Here is a 26838-nt window from a genome sequence, read left to right as displayed (position 1 = left end):
TAACACAGTGTCCAATGAAGGGCCAGAAGTATACAAAATGGTGAAGTCTGCATAGAGGTGGATCAGAGAATCAACAGCAGCAAGAGCGACATCATTGATGTATACAGAGAAAAGAGTCGGGCCGAGAATTTAATCCTGTGGCACCCCCATAGAGACTTCCAGAGGTTTGGACAACATGCCCTCCGATTTGACACACTGAACTCTGTCTGAGAAGTAGTTGGTAAACCAGGTGAGGCAGTCATTTGAGAAACCAAGGCTGTTGAGTCTGCCGATAAGAATGTGGTGATTGACAGAGTCGAAAGCCTTGGCCAGGTCGATGAATACAGCTGCACAGTATTGTCTCTTATCGATGGTGGTTATGAAATCGTTTAGGACCTTGAGCGTGGCTGAGGTGCACCCATGACCAGCTCGGAAACCAGATTGCATAGCGGAGAAGGTACGTTGGGATTCGAAATGGTTGGTGATCTGTTTTTTAACTTGGCTTTCGAAGACCTCAGAAAGACAGGGTAGAATAGATATGTCTGTAGCAGTTTGGGTCTAGAGTGTCTCCCCCTTTGAAGAGGGGGATGACCGCGGCAGATTTCCGATCTTTGGGGATCTCAGACGATACGAAAGAGAGGTTGAAAGGCTAGTAATAGGGCTTGCAAAAAATGTTGTCGATAATTATAGAAAGAGAGGGTCCAGATTGTCTAGCCCGGCTGATATGTAGGGATCCAGATTTTGCAGCTCTTTCAGAACATCAGCTATCTGGATTTGGGTGAAAGAGATATCGGGGAGGCTTGGGATAGTTGCAGTGTGGGGGGTGCAGGGCTGTTGAATGGGGTAGGGGTAGCCAGGTGGAAAGCATGGCCCGCCTAGAAAAATGCTTATTGAAATTCTCAATTATCATGGATTTATCAGTGGTGACAGTGTTTCCTAGCCTCAGTGTTTTGGGCAGCTGGGAGGAGGTGCTATTATTCTCCATGGACTTTATAGTGTCCCAGAACATTTTGGAGTTTGTGCTACAGGATGAAAATGTATTTCCTAACTGCCTGTGTATATTGGTTCCTAATTTCACTGAAAAGTTGTATATCGCGGGGGCGATTCGATGCTAATGCAGTACGCCACAGGATGTTTTTGTGCTGGTCAAGGTCAGGAGTGAACCAAGGGATATATCTGTCCCAGGTTCAATTTTATTTGAATGGGGTATGCTTATTTAAGTTGGTGAGGAAAGCAATTCTAAAGAATAACCATGCATTTTCTACTGTCGGAATGATGTCAATATCCTTCCAGGATACCCGGGCCAGGTCGATTAGAAAGGCCTGCTCGCTGAAGTGTTTTAGGGAACGTTTGACAGTGATGAGGGGTGGTTGTTTGACCGCAGACCCATTATGGACAAAGGCAATGAGGCAGTGATCGCTGAGATTTTGGTTGAAGACAGCAGAGGTGTATTTGGAGGGCAGGTTAGTTAGGATGATATCTATTTGGGGTTGTACCTGGTAGGTTCATTGAAAATTTGTGTGAGACTGAGGGCATCAAGCTTAGATTGTAGGATGGACGGGGTGTTAAGCATGTCCCAGTTTAAGTCACCTAACAGCACGAGGACATCCGGGTTGGCAGAGCATGATAAAGCAGTGAATAAAACAAAGGGAGGAGGCTTCTAATGTTAACATGCATGAAACCAAGGATTTTACGGTTACAGAAGTCAACAAATGAGAGCACCTGGGGAGTGGGAGTGGAGCTAGGCACTGCAGGGCCTGGATTAACCTCTCCTGGGTAGGGGGCAGTATTTTCACCTCCGGATGAAAAGCGTGCCCAAAGTAAACTGCCTGTTACTCAGGACCAGAAGCTAGGATATGCAAATAACTAGTAGATTTGGATAGAAAACACTCTGAAGTTTCCAAAACTGTTAAAATAATGTCTGCAATGGTGTTTGTTCGTCACTGGTTGCCCTTTTTTTGTGGCAACAGGTCACAAATCTTGCTGCTATGATGGCACACTGTGGTATTTCACCCAATATATTTGGGAGTTAAAACTGGGGTTGTTTTTGAATACTTTGTGGTTCTGTGTAATCTGAGGGAAATGTGTCTCTAATATGGTCATACATTTGGAAGGAAGTTAGGAAGTGCAGCTCAGTGTCCACCTCATTTTGTGGACAGTGTGCACATAGCCTGTCTTCTCTTGAGAGCCAGGTCTGCCTACTGTGGCCTTTCTCAATAGCAAGGCTAGTCTGTACAGGTGTTATGCCATTGTGTACGCTCAGTTTAGGGCCAAATTACATTCTAGTTTACTCTGTTTTTTTGTTAATTCTTTCCAATGTGTCAAGTAATCATCTTTTTGTTTTCTCTGTCTAAAAATGTTCATCAGTAACGTAATTTTTGGATTACCCAAATTTAGTAACGCAATCTGATTACTTTCCATTACTTTTGGATTACTTTTGTCTTAAGAGGCATCACAAGAAGACAAAAAAATATCCATCTAATGCATATGGTGTGTCATTATAGTAGTCTCTGACTTCTGGTCAGACTTGCTCAGCTGGAACGAACTTTATCTTGCACCTTTTTTCATTGCTGAACTGAATGTCACAGAGAAAACAGAAATGTTTCAAAATGTATTTTTCCCTAACATCCTTTCTGAATTCAAAATGAATCCAATAAGTAATCAATTAGTTTTTCAAAAGTATTTGTAATCTGATTACAATATCTTTGCTGGTAACAACTGATTACCTGTAATCAGTTACTCCCAATCCTGCACACACCCACACACACTGCAAAGTATATCACTTACATCATACAAACAGACAGAACACACACACAGTCGATCTTGCAGTAATGAAACGGCATTGATCATGGGTGGTTGATGCTTCAATTTGGAGTTCAGGATGCTTTTAGTAAACAACCACGTTATTTAATATTTAAAGGAGGCCAATTCCAGGAATCTTTAATTGTTCATCTGATTCCTGTCTGCCAGTGTCACAGTCAACTACAGCTCTGGAGCAGGGACAAGAGTTCCTAGTTCCTGCACACACAACAATGCATGGCTAGGGTGGCCCGCCAAACAGGTAACATTACCAAAAAAGGTCTTATTTATTTATTTATAAAGAGAGCAGCGATAGAGAAGTAAAGAGAGGAGAGATGAGAGATAGGAGGTAAAGAGAGGAGAGAGTAGGTAAAGAGAGGAGAGAGAATAGCAATGAGAGGAAAGAGAAAAAACAGAGGTAATGAGAGGAGAGGTAAAGAGATAAGAGAGGCCACTGTAAATCTTAAGGCAGCAGACAAAATTCCTTTGTCCTCTCACTATGGAGAACTGGCCTCAGAACATTAACATGCAATAAATGGACTTTGGGACAATAGGTTTTTTGGACTGGTAAGTACTTATCATGCTAATGCCCTTGTTTGAAATTAATGATATTAAATATTATTTGTGATTTTTTTTTAATTTTAGAAGCAATATATAAACATGTAATGTCATGAAATGTGAGATGCGTGTGTCTGCCGCCCCACCCCAACCCACATGAAATAGCCTATGTTGAGGCTGTTGAGGGGAGGGCAGGCCCACAACAATGGCCAAAGTGAAATGGAGACAGTAGATACAGCTGGTCTGTTTTAATATAATAAAGACAGTAGATCTAGCTGGTCTGTCATAATATAATAGAGACAGTAGATCTAGCTGAAATGTCATAATATAAAAGAGACAGTAGATCTAGCAGGTCATAATAATATATTCAACCTTATTTTCCCTGTACTCTATATATATATATCTGTTTATTATACCTGTTGATACAGGGTTCATATGTGAAACTATTCTAACTGAACATTTTCTTTCACAGTGACACTGACTCCGAATGGGAGTCTTATCCGGTGTCCTGTGTGAATTTAAGTATGCTCTCTCTAATTCTCTCTTTCTCTCGGAGGAAGACCTGAGCCCTAGGACCATGCGTCAGAACTACCTGTCATGATGACTCCTTGCTGTCCCCAGTCCACCTGGCCTTGCTGCTGTTCCAGTTTCAACTGTTCTGCCTGCGGCTATGGAACCCTAAACTGTTCATTTTTACTCTTGAGGTGCTGTCCTGTTGCACCCTCTACAACCACTGTGATCTCCACCCGGCACAGCCAGAATAGGACTGGCCACCCCTCATAGCCTGGTTCCTCTCTAGTTTCTTCCTAGGTTTTTGCCTTTCTAGGGAGTTTTTCCTAGCCACTGTGCTTCTACACCTGCATTGCTTGCTGTTTGGGCATTTAGGCTAGGGCTATATAAATAGATTTGATTTGATAGAGGACTGAGGGTCTTCCAAATATTGAAAGTGTGTAAATAGTTACCCATGCTATTTTGTAAATGTGTAGATATATATTTTTTTAAATATATTTTTTTATCAATATATATATATTTTTAATCTATTTTTTTTTTCATTTATTTTTCTCAATTTTTGGGTGTGTGTGTGTTAGAATACCATTTTGGTATTTTGTATATAGTCATTTGTTTCAAAATGTATACCTTCACCAATTTGGCCACTTGGGTACATTTGGGCTACTTGTGTGGGACGCCTAGGTGACTTCATGATAAATGTCATGTAGCACACTCATTTTGGAAGTTATCATTCTGAAACTTTGTACAAGTACTGTTGCCCTCTTATATTTTTCACTGAAATTGTCCCCATCATCCTATCTGAATGTTTGTTTTATCTTGTTCATTTTAAAAATGATGATAAAACAATGAAAAAAAACATAAGTTTTGTATTTTTGTATCTAAATCGGATCTATTGTGTTATATTCTCCTACATTCAATTCACATTTACACAATCTTCAGAGTGTTTTCTTTCAAATGGTACCAAGAATATGCATATCCTTGGTTCTGTGCCTGAGCTACAGGCTGTTAGATTTGGGTATGTCTTCAGGCGGAAATTGCACAAAGTAGGGGGGGATCTCTAAGAGGATAATATTAATGAGTTAATAATTGCCTGATTAATTTAATCAAGTAAGTATAAACCGTTAATCATCCGATGAGCAGCAGTTGTCAGATTAATCAATACAACGTCACAACATATTGGTGCCCCGTGTGAGGAATCTAAGCTAAAACTAGGCCACACTATTGGGTTAATTCCATACCAATTGTGTACACATAATAGCTATAGGCAGGATTATTGTTGAGAATAGCATGTGTGGTTTTCCTTTACACCCAGATCCTGGTAAAGAGTGAACCACCCCTGTGTTGTATATCTGATGAAAGTCAGTGTGTGTGGGGGGGTTTACTGAAAGCTACGAGCTAGGGAATATGTACCAGCCGCTGCAGGCATTCTGAGAATACTACTAGCTTGGCCCAACATAGTGTTATATCTGTCTATCGCTTTCAGGAGCGAGCAGACTCGGTCATAAGCAATTTCTAGAGCAGAGGACATAGGAGCCTGCCATTATGGAAATTTGAGTAGATATATTAGTTTGACCAAAGCGAAGTCATTATGTCTCTATCTCTCGCGTTTTAGTAATGTGAAGAGTTTAACGGTTGGGGCGTGTTCCCTTGTTGGAGGGAACTTTCCTCATATGGCGAACTGGAAATCCCGCATAAGGGAAGCTAAGCATTGTGCCAGATGCTAAGCTAACAAAGGGATGCTAAGATAACAAAGAGGGGAGCAGCCGTTTTTGTTTTCCCCTTTGTTCAAAGTGAATTCCCACGCCGGGCGGGAGTGCGCTATCAGTGACCTCTGGTGAAGACTCGCCAGTAATTGTTGTTAAATAATTCAGATTACACTGTATGATATCCAAATCTCAACTGATTGGATATCATTGTCTCATTCAAATTAACTTCTTATGGCTCGGGGCAGTATTGAGTGGCTTGGATGAATAAGGTGCCCCGTGTAAACTGCCTGCTACTCAGGCCCAGGTATATTATTAGTAGATTTGGATAGAAAACACTCTGAAGTTTCTAAAACTGTTTGAATGATGTCTGTGAGTATAACATAACTCATATGGCAGGCATAAACCTGAGAAAAAATCCAACCAGGAAGGGGGAAATCTGAGGTTTGTAGTTTTTCGACTCTTTGCCTATCGAATATACAGTGTCTATGGGGTCAAACTGCACTTCCTAAGGCTTCCACTAGATGTCAACAGTCTTTAGAAACGTGTTTGATGCTTCTACTGTGAAGGAGGGGGGAATGAGAGGGGATTGAGTCAGAGGTCTGGCAGAGTGGCATGAGCTGACCACGCGTGTTCACGTGAGAGTTAGCTTGAGTTCCATTGCATTTCTACAGACAAAGGAATTCTCAGGTTGGAAAATTATTGAAGATTTATGATAAAAACATCCTAAAGATTGATTCTATACTTCATTTGACATGTTTCTACGAACTGTAATATTACTTTTCTTCTGGACTTTCGCATAGACTTGCACGCACGTCGTGAGTTTGGATTGTGTACTAAACGCGCAAACAAAAAGGAGGTATTTGGGCATAAATGATGGACTTTATCGAACAAATCAAAAATCTAGTGTAGAATTGGGATTCCTAGGAGTGAATTCAGATGAATATCATCAAAGGTAAGTGAATATTTATAATGCTATGTCTGACTTTGTTGACTCCACAACATGGTGGATATCTGTATGGCTTGATTTGTTGTCTGAGCGCTGTACCCAGATTATGGCATGGTGTGCTTTTTCGGTATAGCTTTTTTGAAATCTGACACAGCGGTTGCATTAAGGAGAAGTTTATCTAAAGTTCCAAGCATTACAGTTGTATCTTTTATAATGTTTATTATGAGTATTTCGGTAAATTGATGTGTCTCTCTGCAAAATCACTGGATGTTTTGGAAGCAAAACATTACTGAACGTAACGCGCCAATGTAAACTGAGATTTTTGTATATAAATATGAACTTTATCGAACAAAACATACATGTATTGTGTAACATGAAGTCATATGAGTGTCATCTGATGAATATCATTAAAGGTTAGTGATTCATTTTATCTCTATTTCTGCTTTTTGTGACTCCTCTCTTTGGCTGGAAAATGGCTGTGTTTTTCTGCGACTAGGTGCAGATCAAATATAATCGTTTGATGTGCTTTCTTCGTAAAGCCTTTTTGAAATCGGACACTGTGGTGGGATTAACAACACGTTTATCTTTAAAATGGTGTAAAATACTTCTATGTTTGAGGAATTTTAATTATGAGATTTCTGTTGTTTTGAACTTGGCGCCCTGCACTTTCACTGGCTGTTGTCATATCGATCCCGTTTGCGGGATCTAAGCCATAAGAAGCTTTAATACAGAAGTTAAATTGACCTTTTCAGGTCAATAATTGGGATAATACACAGACAGATTTGTTCCAACCAATGAGACATTGTTAAACATTTTCACTCTTAACCTATATAAAGCAACGATTTCAGATGAATTAAAGTTAATTCCTTTTAGCCTATACAGGGTTGACTAATCATTCAAATTGATAAATCAATTAAATCTTTTTTACCAGCTCGATGGTGTTTAGGGAGACATTAACACCATTGTGAAATTCTACATTTACTGGTACCTTGTCGATTTTAGCTTGTGTTAACAGTGACCACTGGTGGTGAAAAAGCACCAGTAATTGTTCTTAAATAATTCAGGTTGCACTGGATGGTATCTAACTAGTCTCAAATGATTGGATAGCATTGTCTCGTTCAATTTAATACATAAATTACATTTCCATACTACCTTTCCAGGTCATTTATTGGGATAATAGACAAACTGATGTATTCCAACCAATGTGACATTGTTAAACTTTTCCACATTAACTTAGATACAGCAATTCTTTCAGGTTAATTACATTTTAATTCCCAAATATCCTTTACAGGTTTGATTTATCATTCAAATTGATTAATCAATTAAATATGCTTTGGCAAGTTCATTAATAACCAACTTCCACATTACAGGCCCAGTCTTGATGATTCATTGATGTTTATAAACTGATTTAAATCGTGTCTGCAGCTTTACACTCAAAACCCAAACTTGACATAAATTTAAATAAATGATAATCATAACAATGAGCAAGCCATCAGCTGGGTTTCCACCCATTCCCCCTCTAATTAGTGGATCTTCACCCACGGAAAGATTGCTGACATTGAGACAGACGCTCTCCAAAATAGAGCATCAGGCATAGGCTTTGTGAAGGTTCTCTCCAGTTTAGCCCTGAACTATGCCCACCAGCAGAGATGGACAGTGGCCCAATACCTCAGTGCCCAGCAGAGGCACGAGCAGGAAGCTGGGGAGTTCAAGGCACAGGTGGAGAGAACAGGGGAGTTGGCATTGAAAGCCGAAAAAGATAAGCTACTGCTAGCCGATGAACTGTGTGTGAGAAAAGATAAATTGGAAGATCTGGCCCCAACTCATGCAATTCGAGAGGACGTCAACATTCCCATTACCCCTTGCCCTCACTCAAATCCCTGTCCAGGGACCGCTCATTCTAGACACAAGCCCGCAGGTTTTGTCTACAGACTTGGATACGAATGTGGAAATGCACAAGTTAACCTTTCTGGCGCAGGCGTTCCGCTAGCGACCCACCTCGACAACATCAGGTGAAATTGCAGAGCACCAAATTCAAAATACAGAAATAGTTATAATAAACATTCATAAAAAATACAAGTGTTATACATCGTTTTAAAGATGAACTTCTTGTTAATCCAGCCGCTTTGTCAGATTTCAAAAACACTTTACAGCGAAAGCATGCCATGCGATTATCTGAGGACAGCCCCCCACTTAAAAAAAGCATACAAACATTTTACAACCAAGTAAAGGAATTACAAAAGTCAAAAATAGCGATAAAATGAATCACTTACCTTTGAAGATCTTCATATGGTTACAGTCACAAGAGTCCCAGCTACACAATAAATGTTTGTTTTGTTCGATAAAGTCCCTCTTCATATCCCAAAAACTTAGTTTTGTTGGCGCGTTTTGTTCAGTAATCCACTGGCTCCAAGGCGGTCAAAACATGCAGACAAATACATCCTAATAGTACCGGTAAATTTGTCGAAACATGTCAAACGATGTTTAGAATTAATCCTCAGGTTGTTAATTGTCTAAATAATCGATAATATTTCAACCGGACAATAACATATTTAATAAAAAAGAAAAAACAACGAAGGGAGCACAATCGGTCACACGCGCAAACCAGCTCTGCATGATTCTACAGTCCACTGAGAGAAAGGTCTCATTCTTCTTTATGTTTCAGAAAACAAGCCTGAAGCAATGTCTAAAGACTGTTGACATCTTCCAAACTCAAATGACCCGCAGGTGAAATGTGTTGGCGGTACACGTTCTCTGCATCTAGGCGGACGTACAACCTCTGCGTGTGTACTCTACAGTTATAAGAGTTATATTAGTTATAAGTCTAAAAACTGTTGACCACTTCAAGTGGAAAAGTGAAAAACAAAGAGCTCATTCTAGCTTGTGATGACCTCATCACCAAACACAACATACAGGTGGATTGGAAGAAAGTCAAGGGACACTCCAAATGACCTGGTCGTGACAAAGTTGGTAACAACCATGCCGACAGCATGGCGAAATCTGGTGAAATTCACTACACCCCTTGGGTGTTCGATGCTCGAGATGAAAAAAACACTAAGGAAGCCGGTATCAGCGGTAATGCGTAGCCATGTAGCATCTCGGGAAATGTCTTCACACGAACATAATGTGGTGCTAACTCATTCATTCCTGATTGGCGATCTGGTAGCAATGCAACACCAAGATGAGTCCCTTGCCACTATGATAGCTTTCCTGTCTGATCCTGTCAATCACCCAGTGTCCGACCTGGCTTTGGCATGTTCACACGACTTGCGTTCGCTGTACGCAACTAAACAGCACCTCACACTTGTAGATGACCTACTGGTTTATGTTTCAGAAACCGACACCGCTCAAAGGTGGGTGGTTCCTCAAACACAGAGGGGGATAATGATAGCCCATGCCCACTACGAGCCATGCGGATGACATGGGGGGGGGGGTCAATGCTACATGTGAAACATTGCGACAGGTCTCACCTGAAACAAGGCGTGGCACAATAATTGAGGGGGTGTCTAATTTGCTGCCAGTTTCAACCCTCCAAGCCGCCAGCTGCCAGTTTCAACCCTCCAGTTGCCAGGCCGGCCAGAGGCAACAAGTATCGGCTCACAGTGGCTTGCGCATTCACAAAGTGTGTAGAGTGCCTGCCCGCAACTAATGACACAGCGGAAACCACGGCCATTCTTTTGCTCAACCACGTTTTCAATAAGTTCGGCATCCCAGGAGAAACTGTGGACAGTGACAGAGGAACCCACTTTTTGGCAGCTTTAGTGACCGATCTGTGGAGGCTCCTGGGAGTCAAAGCTAAACTCCACATCGCGTGCCACCCTAGGAGCTCCAATAGGTTAGAAAGGAGTAACCAAACAAATGTCAGAATCCTAAGGAAATATGTGGCAGCCAACCACAAAGATTGGGAGCTCAAACTCCCATTGGTACTAATGGTGATCAGAGCCACACGCCACAGGTCTACGGGAATAACACCCTTCGAGATGATGACAGGCCGGCAAATGACACTTCCACTGCATCTCCTGTACCAACCGGGAGATGTCGCCGTTGCCACCGCCTACACGGCTCATCAGTACGTGATGGACTTGCGTAACCATCTTCAGACTACCTTCGAGTACGCTCAAGGAAAGTTGGAAAGAAGTGCAGAAGGTGACAAGACCAATTACGACAAAAAAGCCTCACACCAGGTGTTCGAGGTCGTGGATAAGGTGTGGTACTACATATACACCAAACCGGCACATGTCGCGGCAAAGTTCCTATCCCACTGGACGGGGCCACACGAGAATGTGGTGAAGCTGCCACCTGTAGCTTATCAGATCACAATCAGCAAAGGTCGACAAAAAGCCTCGTTAAAGTGGGTCCACAGGAATTAAATGAATATCCCCCCCCCCCCATGGGAATAGAAGCGGTGCTAGCCAGCACTGAAAAGACAGAAACGTAGCAAAGTCAGAGGTACTAAGAAAATTCTTAAGTATCCTCAGCTGATCCATTCCAGGAGATCAGTACGTTGCACCTAACATCTTTTATTCTCTTCCCAGCTACCAGATATACATCTGTTGTCACTATTGATATCGTCCTGTACTCTTTCAAAATAAGAAAACCAGAAAAATTGTTGTGTCAAAACGTTTTCATTTAGCAAATAAATGAAATAATCCAACAATATCTCTGATTATGCGTTTCTGTAGGATGGAGTTCCTTTGGCTGATCCTGACACTCTGCACCTTGGTCAAAACTAACCCAGCAGACGTAATCAAGAGCGGACCCCCTACGGGAATTGTTCTCCGCGACGATCCAGGACTCCTTATAACTAACTGTAGAGTACACACGCAGAGGGTGTACGTCCGCCTAGATGCAGAGAACGTGTACCGCCAACACATTTCACCAGCGGGTCATTTGAGTTTGGCCGGGACTGACTGGACCACCCAGGCGGTTAAGCACGCCCAGCTAGACACTGCCCATATGTTGGCCCAACTCCAAAGGTTCACAGTAACCCAGTCAGAAATAGCCGATCCCAGGCGAGAAAAATGATTCGTCGGGGCGTTACTCTCGATAGAAGCACCCGTAGGGTCACAATTTGCCCTAGATACCACTGCCGTCAACGCAGTCAGTCTAGCCACAGTCAAGAGAAATGTTAGGGGGATTACTGAAGAGATGCCACTTATCCAGCAACAGACGAAAGCACAGGCACTCAGGTTGCAAAATGTGGGAAAGTCTCTCCAGGACACTATTCTGGTGGTCAACACACATGCTACTCTCCTGAACAAAACCCTCCTCTCTGTAGGAAAGCTAGCAGAGGTCATGAACCATGACTATGCCCATATCCAATTGGTTTGTTATTTTCTCAGGTAAGTTAGCTCTTCTATGGACCACTTGGCCATGAATAGAATCCCCTCATCTCTAGTGCCCCTCTCAATGGTGCACAACATATTGACCTCAGCTACTACAGCCATGATAAGGCGTTAGTCACATTTGCTCTATAGTCTGGGATCGCCAATCCCAATACATGGGATTGGGAGTACAACTGCCAGTTGTTGAACTGGAGAATATCTATAGATTGAAAACAGGTCTAAATGTAGGATTTTGACACAACAGTACCCACATAAAAATTGCCACACCTTCAGTTATAGCTTATCAGGAAAACAACCCAGATTTCTATCGCACCCCTAACCTGTTAATGTGTACTCTGACCAAAGATGTCCACTACCTCTGTCCTAGCAAACCGTTTGTCAGGGATAACACTGAGCATATTTGTGGTCTTAAGCCTATCACCAGCGAAGAACACTGTAGAGCCAAACTAACAGCAAGGGATGGTGCCACCATCACACAAGTGGAGGTGGTGGGGAATCGATGGTTGGTCAACCAACCAATTGAACCTCCCCAACCAGATTGTTTTTGTTAAGGTACCAGAGGAAGCGATTATCCACAAAGACAACATCACTCTCTACCAAATTCCCAACGACAGGATAGGCACAGAGATTAAAATGTCTGACGCTTTTGCTAAGCGTTCTTTTGAGTTACCACAAGCCATTCAAAACCAAATCCAGTACGAGGGATCAATGACTGCTGTTCTTAGCGTACTGGATGGGGCACTTTTAGTTGACCCGACTGACTACAGACCAAAAGATTAGTCTGTCACCCGCTCCTGGACGGTGCCGGACAGTATCCTGACTGTTACCATGATCCTTTGTCTTATTTCCCTTGGCGTGTGCACCTACTACGTACACAGGTGCAAACGTGCAATGGAAGACCTAATGATGTCTTATACTAGGATCACCCGTGGAACGGAAGCGATTCCAATTTTCGGAAAGTTGGCAATAGATCCTGAAACCCCATCAGAGGGTCCATCCACAGCATCCCCAGCCTCCTCTCCCAAATTCGCTAGGTCAGCCCTGTAATGTCCCCAATGTAAGATTTGTCCTTCAGGGGCCATTTTTCCAAGTGCCTTAACTACCCACCTTTAACTAGGATCACCCTAGATATAACATTAGAGACAATGCCATGATAGAGCCATTTAGCCAAGACCTTGGACATACATAGAACATAGTCCAAATTAGATTGTGGTAGATATATTTTGTGTATCTTTTGTTTATGTTTTTATAACATGTTTGTTTCATTCCCATTGAAAGAGCCATAAACAATTTCCCCATACAACCACCAGTTAGAGCCACAACGCCGCTCTTTTGGGGAAGAAATGTAATGATGTATTGCCTGAGTGTTGTGCCTTATTAACGTCTGCCCAAGTTACTGTCTAGATCCACTAGCCGTGACAACCGACCGAGGGGCCGGAACACAGAGCCACTGCCGAACCTCCCAGGTCCATTCTGGTGGTGATCTGAAGCTTGCAAAAATCCTATCAGGGTAAACCACAGGGGGGGGGGGGGGGTCTGCTACGATGATCCACAAACCAGGACATCTAATGGTCATTCTTATGGTAGGTTGCAACATGCAGAATCCTTCCAAGTTGAACGTAACAGGAGGGGAATGTCATGACTGGCCTGCTCGGGTCAGGTTACCGTGGACCACAATCCTACAGAGAGATCTCTCACACCCACCAGAGGGGAAGAGGTTTATGACACCTCATGGCCGTTGTAAATCTTAAGGCAGCAGATAAAATTCCTTTGTCCTCTCACTATAGAGAACTGGCCTCAGAACATTAACATGCTATAAATGGACTCTGGGACAATAGGTTTTGTCAGCCACCATGGTGGTAATGACAAAAGATGGAATATGAAAATGAATGCTATTTTTGTTATGTTATTAAAAGTTAAAGGACAACGTTATAACAAAAACATTGTTATTTTAAGAGTTATCCTAATATGTGCCTACTGTTTGCATGTTTTACGTTGTGTGGAAAATGTCCAGATCAAAGAGAATGTTTTTGTAAAGATGAAATGTGAAGTTAGTTGTTTAACTTCTCTTGGGAAGGCGGCAGCATTCGGAATTTTGGATGAAAAGCATGCCCAAATTAAACTGCCTTCTACTCAGGCCCAGAAGATAGCATATGCATATAATTAGTAGAGGTGGATAGAAAACACTCTAAAGTTTCCAAAACAGTTAAAATAATGTCTGTGAGTATAACAGAACTAATTTGGCAGGTGAAAACCTGAGAAAAATCTATTCAGGAAGTTGGATTTTTTGTTGTTGTAGTTTTCTATTCAATGCCATTACAGTATCCATTGACTTAGGACTCAAATTGCAGTTCCTTTGCCTTCCACTAAATGTCAACCGTCTTTAGAAATTGTTTCAGGCTTGTATTCTGAAAAATGAGGGAGTAAGACCAGTCTGAATGAGTGGACCCTGCCGTGTCGCAGATCTTTTTCATGCGCACGACCGAAAAGGTGCCTTTCTTGTTTACCTTTTATATTGAAGACGTTATTGTCCGGTTGAAATATTATCGATTATTTCGGCTAAAAACAACCCGAGGATTGAATATAAACATCGTTTGACATGTTTTTATGAACTTTATGGATACAATTTGGATTTTTTGTCTGCCTGTTGTGATTGCGTTTGACTGGTGAGGACCTGCCTTACGACAGGCCTACAAGCTCTCAGTCCAGCCTCTCTCAGCCTATTGCAGACAGTCTGAGCACTGATGGAGGGATTGTGCGTTCCTGGTGTAACTCGGGCAGTTGTTGCCATCCTGTACCTGTCCCACAGGTGTGATGTTCGGATGTACCGATCCTGTGCAAGTTTTGTTACACGTGGTCTGCCACTGCGAGGACGATTAGCTGTCTGTCCTGTCTCCCTGAAATGCTGTCTTATTGTCCTGGCCACATCTGCAGTCCTCATGCCACCTTGCAGCATGCCTAAGGCACATTCATGCAGATGAGCAGGGACCCTGGGCATCTTTTTTTGGTGTTTTTCAGAGTCAGTAAAAAGGCCTCTTTTAGTGTCCTAAGTTTTCATAACTGTGACCTTAATTGCTTACCATCTGTAAGCTGTTAGTGTCTTCACGACCTTTCCACAGGTGCATGTTCATTACTTGTTTATGCTTAATTGAACATGCACGGGAAACAGTGTTTAAACCCTTTACAATGAAGATCTGTGAAGTTATTTGGATTTCTGCGAATTATCTTTGAAAGACAGGGTCCTGAAAAAGGGAAATTTTTATTTTTGCTGAGTTTACTAGGCGGTGTCAGAGGTAGGCCCTAAAAGACTCAAGTCACACAAGTCATAGACTATTCTCTCTGCTACCGGACAGCAAGCGGTACCAGAGCGCCAAGTCCAGGACAAGTCTAGGCTCCTTAACAGCTTCTACCCCCCAGCCATAAGACTGCTTAACAATTAATCAAATGGCCACTTGGACTATTTACATTGACGACCCCCCCCTTTGTTTTTACACTTCTGCTACTCGCTGTTTATTATCTACGCATAGTCACTTTACCCCTACCTACCTGTACAAATTACCTCGACTAAACTGTATCCCCGCACATTGACTCTGTACTGGTACCCCCTGTATATAGCCTCATTATTGTTATTTTAATGTCTTACTATTTTATTATTTTTATTACTTTAGTTTAAGTAAAAAAATATTTTCTCAACTCTATTTCTTGAACTGCATTATTGGTTAAGAGCTTGTAAGTAAGCATTTCACGGTAAGGTCCAAACCTATTGTTTTCGGCGCATGTGACTAATACAATTGTATTTGATTTGATTTGAGATGAGAGAGAGAGGTAAAGAGAGGAGCGATAGAGAGGAGAGTTAGTAGAGGTAACATTAGGGGAAGGCTTTAGGTCTGAAACAGGTGCTCTTAGTCCTGTCCTCCATTCTGCCCACCTTGCATTAGCCCTGATATATGTGTGTGCTTATGCGTGCGTGTGTGTCTCTGCGTGCATGTGTACAGATGAATGTGCCTGCACGCACGTGTATGTATGTGTGTGTGTGGTTGTTCCCTCAGGTCAGCCTCTCCTCTCTATAATCCAGAGATTTTCCACTCTGCTGCTTCCATTGTTAGCAGGAGAAAAGACAGGAACAGACTACTGCTCTCACACTCCTCTACTTCCCAACCCAACCCCTGTATATCAAACACTATAACGCTAATACCCTAGCTACTTCAGTCTAATATGACAGATTTGTGTCACTAACTGGCACCTTTCAGACTCCATTTAACCTTGATATGTGTAATTCCCATAGGCCTAATTTTAAAGCTTTATACCAGTAACTCTGACTATACCTGAAGATGCTTATCAGAAAAACCTATATGTGTGATTAACATCAACTCTAATGTATACACCTATGTCAATACACCTTCATTCCTTTTCTTATCTCACTAGAGCAGGGATCTCCAACCAGTAGCTCGCAGCCCACCTACGAGTAGCTCACTAAACAATTCTCAAAGTACATGCAATTTTCACCTGTTCCACTGCAATCTGTCATAAACAAATATCACAAGTATCAGACACTGCCAGCTCCAATATACAGTCCATTCAGAAAGTATTCAGACCCCTTGACATTTTCCACATTTTACAGCCTTATTCTTGATTGAAATGTATTAACTATTTATTTTCCCTCATCAACCAACACCCCATAATGACAAAGCAAAAACAATGTATAAGTTTTTGTAAATATCACATTCACAAAAGTATTCTGTCCATTTACTCAGTACTTTGTTGAAGCACCATTGGCAGCAAATAGAGCTTGGCACACCTGTATTTGGGGAGTTTTTCCTAGTTTTCTCTGCAAATCCTCTCAAGTTCTGTCAGGTTGGGTGGGGAGCATTGCTGCACAGCTATTTTCAGGTCTCTCCAGAGATGTTCGATCGGGTTCAAATCCGGGGTCTGGCTGGGCCACTCAAGAACATTCATAGACTTGTCCCAAAGCCACTCCTGTGTTGTCTTGGCTGTGGGCTTAGGGACGTTTTTCTGTTGGACGGTGAACCTTCGCCCCAGTCTCGATCTTGTTTAGTCTCCCAGTCCCTACTTCTGAAAAACATCCCCACAGCATTATGCTGCCACCACCATGCTTCACTGTAGGGATGGTGCCAGGTTTCCTCCAGAAGTGACACTTGGCATTCAGGCCAAAGAGTTCAATCTTGGTTTCCTCAGAACAGAGAATATTGTTTCTCATGGTCAGAGTGTTTTTAGGTGCCTTTTGGCAAACACCAAGCGGGCTGTCATGTGTCTTTTACTGAGGGAGGGCTTCAGTCTAACCACTCTAACATAAAGGCCTGCTTTTAAAGATAGTTGTGCTTCTAGAAGGTTCTCCCTTCTCCACAGAGGAACTCTGGAACTCTCTCAGAGTGACCATCGGGTTCTTGGTCACCTCCTTGACCAAGGCCCTTCTCCCCCTGATTGTTCTGTTTGGCTGGGCGGCCAGCTCTAGGAAGAGTCTTGGTGGTTCCAAACTTCTTCCATTTAAGAATGATAGAGGCCACTGTGTTCTTGGGGACCTTCAATGCTGCAAAATAAAATGTGGTACCCTTCCCCAGATCTGTGACACAATCCTGTCTCGGCGCTCTATGGACAATTCCTTCGACCTCATGCCTTGGTTTTTGCTCTGACATGCACTGTCAACTGTGGGACCTTTATATAGACAGGTATGTGCCTTTCCAAATCATGTCCAATAAATACAATTTATCACAGGTGTACTTCAAGTTGTAGAAACATCTCAAAGATGACCAATGGGAGCAGCACGCACCTGAGCTCAATTTTGAATCTCAAAGCAATGGATCTTGTCACATGAATTGACACTGGAGAGACGAAGCAGGTACGGGGCGTCAAACATTTAATAAGGTTCGAACATTGAACGAGACAGGAACAGCGTCAGCACAAGGCTAACTACAACAAAAACATTTAATGAATCAGCATGGAACAGAGTAGGGGAAGACGTGACAGTACCCCCCCCCCCCTCCCCCCTCCCCTCTAGGGGCGCCACCCGGGCGAACCGGCCAAGACATGGGCGCTGGGCAAGCCGGTTGGAGCGTGGAAGCCCAACGAACCAGCAGGAGAGTGGGAGCCTGGCGAGCTGGCTGAGGCAAGGATGCCTGTCAATCCCGCTGCATCAAGAGAGCCCAATGAGCCGGTGGAGCTTGACATGGAATGGAAACCTGCCAAGCCAACCGAGGCAAGGAAACCTCTCGAGCCAGCGTGGAAACCTCTCGAGCCAGCGTGGAAGCCTCTCGAGCCAGCGTGGAAGCCTCTCGAGCCAGCGTGGAAGCCTCTCGAGCCAGCGTGGAAGCCTCTCGAGCCAGCGTGGAAGCCTCTCGAGCCAACGTGGAAACCTCTCGAGCCTTGGGCGCCTTCCAAGCCAACCGGGGCAAGGAAACCTCTCGAGCCAGCTAGGGCGTGGAAGCCCGACGAGCTGGCTAGGCAACCCCAGGACCATCGACGGCGACCCAGAGCCGATGTCACCACCAACCGGAACGCCAGTACTCCCCGATGCTTCATATGTTGGCTGATGCATTCTGGTACAATAATTGATGCTGGAGAGACGAAGCAGGTACGGGGAGTCAAAAATTTAATAAGGAATGGACATGGAACGAGAAAGGAACAGCGTCAGCAGAAGGGTAACAACGACAAAAACAATTAATGCATCTGCAGGGAACAGAGCAGGGGAACTGACAAATATATGGGAGGTAATATACAGGTGATGAGTGAGTCCAGGTGAATCCAATCCAATATCACTGATGCGCGTGATGAGGGAAGACAGGTGTGCGTAATTGATGATGGCAGGAGTGCGTGATGCAGGTCAGCCTGGCGCCCTCAAGCGCCAGGGGGGAAGAGCGGGAGCAGGTGTGGCAGATCTGAATACTTATGTAAATAAGCTATTTCTGTTTTTAATTTTTTATACATTGTCAACAGTTCTAAAAACATGTTTTCACTTTTTCATTATGGGGTATTGTGTGTAGATTGATGAGGATTTGTTTTTATTTAATATATTTTAGAATAAGGCTGGAACGTAATAAAATGTGGAAAAAGTAAAGGGGTCTAAATACTTTCCGAAGGCACTGTACTTTCTAATCAACACAACATTGGCATTATCCCACCCCTGGTTAGCAACTATTGGCTTAACACTATTGGTTTAAACCTAACACCATTTCTGTCATTTTTTTTAAAGCAATATTGCCCCTGTCTGTCTGTGTGGTGCATGTAGCCAGTCGATGCGATAACCGTCTTGTGGGTTGACAGAAATATTTTCCCCCAAACATCCTCAATTAAATACCTGGCAGAAGCATATCATGAGCAAGTACATCATTTGTATCTATTTGTTATTTCCTAAATTTGCCATGAGGAAGAGAGGAGAATGCGCCTATTTGAAAACTAGAAAACATTAGTATCTCTAATGGTAGAAATGGTTGGAGACCCCTGCACTAGAGCTGCCTTTTAGTGTATAGTACATGTTTTGGGTAGTGATGCAACTGCATAATAGAATGGTATCTTTTTTTACAGCAGGCTATTATCTCTGTTGAAGCTACTGTATATGGGCTGACAGACTGTAGCCAAGCAGTGTGTTCTCCACTTCCGTTTGGCCTCCAGGTTCTAACTCTCTCTCTCTCACTCTATTCTTGCTTTCTGTCTTTTATTAATCACTTCCTCTCCATTTCTCTCTTCATTCTCTCCCACTCTCTCACTTTCTCTGCAGTCTCCCCTTTTATCCTCCCTCCCCTCTCTCTGCCTCCCTCTCTTCCTCCTTCCCTCTCCTCCATCGCCTCATACAAACGCACAAAAAACTTGGGCTTGTGTGTGATGGATTCTTTGTGGCAGGGCACTGTCTGTGCTCTAGGTACAGAGGGCCAGCCTCACTGAGCCACGACAATATGTTTTATGAAATTGAAAATGTGGAGCATAAATCTGCAGAGTCACAATCCCCAATGAGTCTGTTCTATCCCATTATGCTAATGAGCCTGTCTCTCTGTACGTGTCAGTCCTGGGGATTTATAGCTGCGAGGCAGACATTTTTAACTAACGTACTGCTACTCAGCCCTCTGCACTCCTCTCTACTCTACACGCTGTTAGGTCCATATGCCACAGACATTATAACTAACATCCGCCCCCTGCTCCTATAGCCCTCTACTCTACTCTGGACTATACGCTGCCTGCTCCTATAGCCCTCTACTCTACTCTGGACTATAGGCTGCTACACTATTAGAAAAAAGGGTTCCAAAAAGGTTATTTGCGGAGGGATAGGGTTCTACCAATAACTGTTTTCATTTAAAGAACCCTTTATGGAAGACGCAGATTCTTTATAAGGCAAAAGGGTTCTACCAATAACCTTTTTCATCCTAAGAACTGTTTTTCAAAGAATTGACCAGTGTTACCTAGTGTTGATTTTTCAGTGTAACATTTATATTGTTGATTCAAGTATTAAGTATTAACACTCAGCGGTGTTAAAGAACCACAGTGTTGGTGTTAATAACCAGTGTTAAACAAAAACCGCGGATCCTAGTCCTTCTAGACCAAAACCCAGCGCTGCACACAGTGATTGTGCATGCTGGTAAAAATGACATCAAGCTGCGGCAATGTGCTGAGTTGAGACAAGACTTCGCAACAGGTAACACTCATAGAGTCTTGTTTTAATTCCCATTCTCATTTGAGGCATAGACCAAATGGCACAGTTCTAAGCACAGTTCTAAGCAATCTTGTATCTATAAGATGTCAAGCCAACCCCATCGCTATTTCATATAAAGATGCTACTGACCATAGCATGTTTGTGTTAGAGACTGTCTGATCTGAAATACCGCAGCTGTGGCCTTGGACTGATTCATGTACGTCAGAAGTTTGATTTAGAAAATGTATCTTATTATTTGTACTGAGCTAAATTTAACTCAACTGATAACTAAACCACCCCAACTTAAAACACCCTGAAAAATCTACTATTTTGGGTATCATTCTGACAAACGCCCCTCATAAGTATACAGCCAATGGAATCTTTGCTCGTGAGCTAAGCAACCATTGTCCCATTGCCTGCATTAGAGATACTAAGCTACCTAAATCGCATCTGCTCATTATTACAATGATACATTTTAGAACTTTCAATGAGCAACATTTCCTGTATGACCTGGGGTTGTATGATAGGGAGGAAGTGCCTTCTGTCCCTGATTCGGGTCCTTTAATGTGTTTAACTCTGTTTAACTCTGCTGCAGATAAGCATGCCCCATATAATATATTAAGGGTAAAGGACAGACCCATGGTTCACGCATTAACTCTCTGAAAGATTTAATGAAAGAAACTTAGCTTGGGCTAAGACTAAATTGACGGATTCTACCTCTGACTGGCAGTCCTTCAGACATTTAAAAAATAGATGTCTTACTCTGGTTAGAAAAGTAAAGTCAACATACTTCTCAACATACTTCTTGAATTGTGGATCTGAGAATGGTGGAATTCCAGATAAATTCTGGAAAGTGGTCAAATCTTTGAAACATAACTCCACTCCCTCTTGCCCCTTATGATAGCCCATAACAGACAAAAATCAAACGTGTGGTGCTTTTAATAACCATTTGCCTCAGCTGGCCACCTATTTGAAATAATATTTTCAGAAAATACCTCAAGTTCACTCAGATCTAGAATGACTGTAAGCTTCCAAATGATGTCACTGATGTAAATAAGTGTCATGCACTTATTTGAGCCATGTCAATGATGTACTAAGTGCTTTTTACTAAGTAAAAAAAATACACAGGAGCTGATTTGCTTTATCCCTTTTTACTGCAGCTTTCTGCCCTTCTCAACATAGAACCTTTGACCTACATGTTTTATTTAACAAATTGCTTCTGGTGCTTTGCCTAAGATCTGGAAGGCGGCTTATGTCCTCCACCTACACAAAGTTGGGGATCCTTCTGACCTAGATAACTACCGCCCAATTTCTACATAATCTTGCCTTGCAAAAACGTCAGAATCACTGGCAAACTCTCCGCTAAGAACTTTTGAGACGTTAGACCTGGACATAGCATCGTTTCAGCAGCTATGCTGAAATTATGTGTCAAACTGCTTAGATCATAGAATTCACTGTGCTGACATATTTATCGACCTATCCAAAGGCCTTTGATACTGTTGACCATCCCCCACTCATTAGCTTAACATTAGCTCATAATCAGTACAACCAAGTGGCGATCGCCACTTATGAGCTAATGTTAAGCTAATTGCCAGCTATCTGGCACCATGTTTATTGACATCATGCAATACAATCTGGTTGTCATGTAAACGTCTGTCAGACCAAAGCTGTTATAACAAAATGAGGTGAATGGATGGTTCACTCGTGCTCCCATTTAAAATTAGGGAGCATTATTTATTTTTCATGAGCATGGCGTTATTTCTATTACAGCATATTGGATGACTGTCATTCATATTCCATTCTCCCAGTTCAATGTTACAGAGATAGGTTTAGGCTACTACATGATACTCAAATTGTCCCTTTACCCATCATGAGTTTACTACAACCTAGCCTATGAATGACAGTTTACAACTTAGGTGCACAGAGGTCGAGAGACAAATTCTCTTGCCTGCATCTTGCTGATGTAGGGTGTAATCATTAGTCCAATAGTTGCAAATTAGAGTTTCTATTGGACAAATTCAGGTATGTTTATCCCCATTTTGTTCCGGTTGCTTCCGTTTAAGAAATGTTTAACAGAATCGGCGGAATGAATACAGCCCTGATCACACGTAAACACCGTTTGCTTTCATAGCAGCCATGTTGTATTCCTTCTCGCATCTATGCGCTCTCATTCTCTCACCTATTCCCTTCGCTTTTGGACTTCAATGCACAACACATCAGCTGTATGTGATCAAAAAAATAATAATCCAAGCCAAGCATACCTAATAGAACTAACATGTTAGTAAACCCTCTACAATCATGCAGTACAGTCAGTAAGCAGTTACACCGGCGGGCCCCGGTTGCAATAAATTTGTAAAACCAAAAGCTTACCTTGACTTGGAAGAGTTCCAGTTTTGTGTTGGAAAGTCATTGCCAGCTAGCTAACATATAATCCCTATGTTAACTAGGGTGTTTCAATAGGCTAAACTAGCTAGCTGCATTTGCTAGCTAAGTACGAAAGTGAAACTGAAAAAAATGGCAATATCTCTCTCTATTTCTCGCTTCTCCTTAATTTTGTAAGGCATTAATTTGCTCAAAACCTTTCAACTACTTTCTTTCTCTCTTTGAGTCAACTACTCACCACATTCATGCACTGCAGTGCTAGCTAGCTGTAGTTTATGCTTTCAGTACCAGATTCATTCTCTGATCCTTTGATTGGGTGTACAACATCTCAGTTCATGCTGCAAGAGTTCTGATAGATCGGAGGACGTCCTCCAGAAGATGTCATAATTCTATGGAAGGGGATGAGAACCATGAGCCTCCTAAGTTTTGAATTGAAGTCAATGTACCCAAAGAAGGACGGAAGCTAGCTGACCCTACAAAGTGCTGTTGAGGCTACTGTCGACCTTCTTCACAAAATAGTGTGTTTTAATAAATTATTTTGTGACATGTTTAATCTAAATATCTGTAATATTTAGTACAGTTTAATCTAAAAATGATACATTTTTTTATTCACTAAGGAGGATGGTCCTCCCCTTCCTCTTCTGATGAGCATGTGTCCATTACAATATATGCAAAAATCGGGAACGCATGATTTGTAACCAGGACATTATGCTCCATACATACGTTTGGTGTGCTACAGCAGAAATGAAAACACGATATACAGAAACTATAATGATAATGTAATAAGGCACTTACTTCAAAAAGAACCCACACATGTCCAAAGTTATTATTAGTAGCGAAGGCAATATGCTTGGGCCCTTGTGGAAGAGAGGTTTGTCCCGCTCCGTAATACATCAAAGGCAAACTGTCCACAACAGTGAAATGGGCTAATTCTGTCAAATAATGAGGAGGTGAAACACAACTCAAATCAAACTGTTGTTAGAAAATAAAACTTGTTCGAAAATAATTTGAAATTGACAAGTTGAAGCATAGTTCCCTTAGTGCCTTAGTTTGAGGGCAGTTAACTGTCCTGCTGCGTAACAATCACATTTTGGCACAGTGATTGCATTCTGACATCACATGCATAAAAAAACTCACTCTGGGGCGACCGTTAGAGATATTTGGAACTCATGCGTGTAAAAGTTAATAACACCTGCTCTTTCCATGACATAGACTGACCAGGTGATTCAAGGTGGAAGCTATGATCAAATCAAATCAAATGTATTTATAAAGCCCTTCTTACATCAGCTGATATCTTAAAGTGCTGTACAGTGCATTTGAACAGGGTATGGTAGTAAGTGCCAAGTGCACAGATTTGTGTCAAGAACTGCAACACTGCTTGGTTTTTCACACTCAACAATTTCCCGTGCGTATCAAGAACGATCCACCACCCAAAGGACATCCAGCTAACTTGACACTACTGTTCTTAATGTTTTGTACACAAAGTGTACAGTATACAGTGGGGCAAAAAAGTATTTGGTCAGCCACCAATTGTGCAAGTTCTCCCACTTATTTTCCACCATAATTTGCAAATAAATTCTTTAAAAATCCTACAATGTGATTTTCTGGATTTTTTTTCTCATTTTGTCTGTCATAGTTGAAGTGTACCTATGATGAAAATTACAGGCCTCTCTCATCTTTTTAAGTGGGAGAACTTGCACAATTAGTGGCTGACTAAATACTTTTTTGCTCCACTGTATAATCTATTATACTTTAAGCATATGTAGTGTTTGCAAAGTCATTCAACCAAGCGTTCAACAAAAAATAGATAATACATATTGGCCTAGGCTTTCAAGCATTTAATCTTCAAGTTAATCATTAATTTGTTGGATTCATGTCTCCATGTCAACTAAATATCTAAGTTGAAGAATAGAACTAAATCAAACCTAACTTTATTTAATTATTACGATTCTAAGATGTTGTGGGGGAGGGGGTGCTAAGCTGACATATGGAATTGTCTTAAGATGGTCCTACTATGGATCATTTAGCGCATTGGATAACACATTCATAAATGGCAAAATGGACCGTCAAAAAAAAAGGTTTTGAAGTGTCTGTCCTAAATCTAGGAGATATAAGATTTTAAAAAATGTATGAAATATATACAATACCAGTCAATAGTTGGGACACACCTACTCATTCCAAGGTTTTTCTTTATTTGTACTATTTTATACATTGTATAATAATAGTGAAGACATAAAACAATGAAATAACACATATTGAATCATGTACAGTAAAATTATTAAACAAATCAAAATACATTTTATATTTGAAATTCTTCAAAGTAGCTACCCTATGCCTTGATGACAGCTTTGCACCCTCTTGGCATTCTTTCAACCACTTTCATGAGGTAGTCAGCTGGAATGCATTTCATTTAACAGGTATGTCTTGTTAAAAGTTAGTGAAATGTCTTTCCTTTTTAATGCATTTGAGCCAAGCTGTTGTGTTGTGACAAGGTAGGGGTGGTATACAGGTAGGGGTGGTATACAGAAGATAGCCCTATTTGGTAGAAGACCAAGTCCATATTATGGAAAGAACAGCTCAAATAAGCAAAGGGAAATGACAGTCCATCACTACAACTTTGAGTTTCTTCAAGTGCAGTTGCAAAAACCATCAAGTGCAATGATGAAACTGGCTCTCATGAGGACCGCCACAGGAAAGGAAGACCCAGAGTTTCCTCTGCTGCAGTGCCTTGCGAAAGAATTCGGCCCCCTTGAACTTTGCGACCTTTTGCCACATTTCAGGCTTCAAACATAAAGATATAAAACTGTATTTTTTTGTGAAGAATCAACAACAAGTGGGACACAATCATGAAGTGGAACGACATTTATTGGATATTTCAAACTTTTTTAACAAATCAAAAACTGAAAAATTGGGCGTGCAAAATTATTCAGCCCCTTTACTTTCAGTGCAGCGAACTCTCTCCAGAAGTTCAGTGAGGATCTCTAAATGATCCAATGTTGACCTAAATGACTTCATGATGATAAATACAATCCACCTGTGTGTAATCAAGTCTCCGTATAAATGCACCTGCACTGTGATAGTCTCAGAGGTCCGTTAAAAGCGCAGAGAGCATCATGAAGAACAAGAAACACACCAGGCAGGTCCGAGATACTGTTGTGAAGAAGTTTAAAGCCGGATTTGGATACAAAAAGATTTCCCAAGCTTTAAACATCCCAAGGAGCACTGTGCAAGCGATTATATTGAAATGGAAGGAGTATCAGACCACTGCAAATCTACCAAGACCTGGCCGTCCCTCTAAACTTTCAGCTCATACAAGGAGAAGACTGATCAGAGATGCAGCCAAGAGGCCCATGATCACTCTGGATGAACTGCAGAGATCTACAGCTGAGGTGGGAGACTCTGTCCATAGGACAACAATCAGTCGTATATTGCACAAATCTGGCCTTTATGGAAGAGTGGCAAGAAGAAAGCCATTTCTTAAAGATATCCATAAAAAGTGTCGTTTAAAGTTTACCACAAGCCACCTGGGAGACACACCAAACATGTGGAAGAAGGTGCTCTGGTCAGATGAAACCAAAATTGAACTTTTTGGCAACAATGCAAAACGTTATGTTTGGCGAAAAAGCAACACAGCTGAACACACCATCCCCACTGTCAAACATGGTGGTGGCAGCATCATGGTTTGGGCCTGCTTTTCTTCAGCAGGGACAGGGAAGATGGTTAAAATTGATGGGAAGATGGATGGAGCCAAATACAGGACCATTCTGGAAGAAAACCTGATGGAGTCTGCAAAAGACCTGAGACTGGGACGGAGATTTGTCTTCCAACAAGACAATGATCCAAAACATAAAGCAAAATCTACAATGGAATGGTTCAAAAATAAACATATCCAGGTGTTAGAATGGCCAAGTCAAAGTCCAGACCTGAATCCAATCAAGAATCTGTGGAAAGAACTGAAAACTGCTGTTCACAAAT

General features: G+C 41.9%; 1 protein-coding gene and 1 long non-coding RNA gene across 3 annotated transcripts in view; one reads left to right on the top strand and one right to left on the bottom strand.

The window, feature by feature from the left end:
* Positions 1-6942, top strand: part of LOC149972836 (uncharacterized) — a 100801-nt gene extending 93859 nt beyond the window's left edge. Inside the window, exons 3-4 of one of the 2 annotated variants that reach the window (XR_016490588.1) lie at positions 2950-3040; positions 3897-6942. This is a non-coding gene — a long non-coding RNA (uncharacterized LOC149972836). The remainder of the gene's footprint in view (positions 1-2949; positions 3041-3896) is intronic. The other variant, XR_016490589.1, reaches the window with a different exon arrangement.
* Positions 1-26838, bottom strand: part of LOC110501609 (NALCN channel auxiliary factor 1-like) — a 158744-nt gene that overhangs the window by 34282 nt on the left and 97624 nt on the right. The gene's annotated exons all lie outside the window — the stretch shown is intronic.

The sequence above is a fragment of the Oncorhynchus mykiss genome, chromosome 22 (assembly GCF_057628025.1).
Source record: "Oncorhynchus mykiss isolate SJ-2025 chromosome 22, ASM5762802v1, whole genome shotgun sequence".
Taxonomy (NCBI): domain Eukaryota; kingdom Metazoa; phylum Chordata; class Actinopteri; order Salmoniformes; family Salmonidae; genus Oncorhynchus; species Oncorhynchus mykiss.
This window is presented reverse-complemented; position numbering and strand designations above follow the sequence as displayed.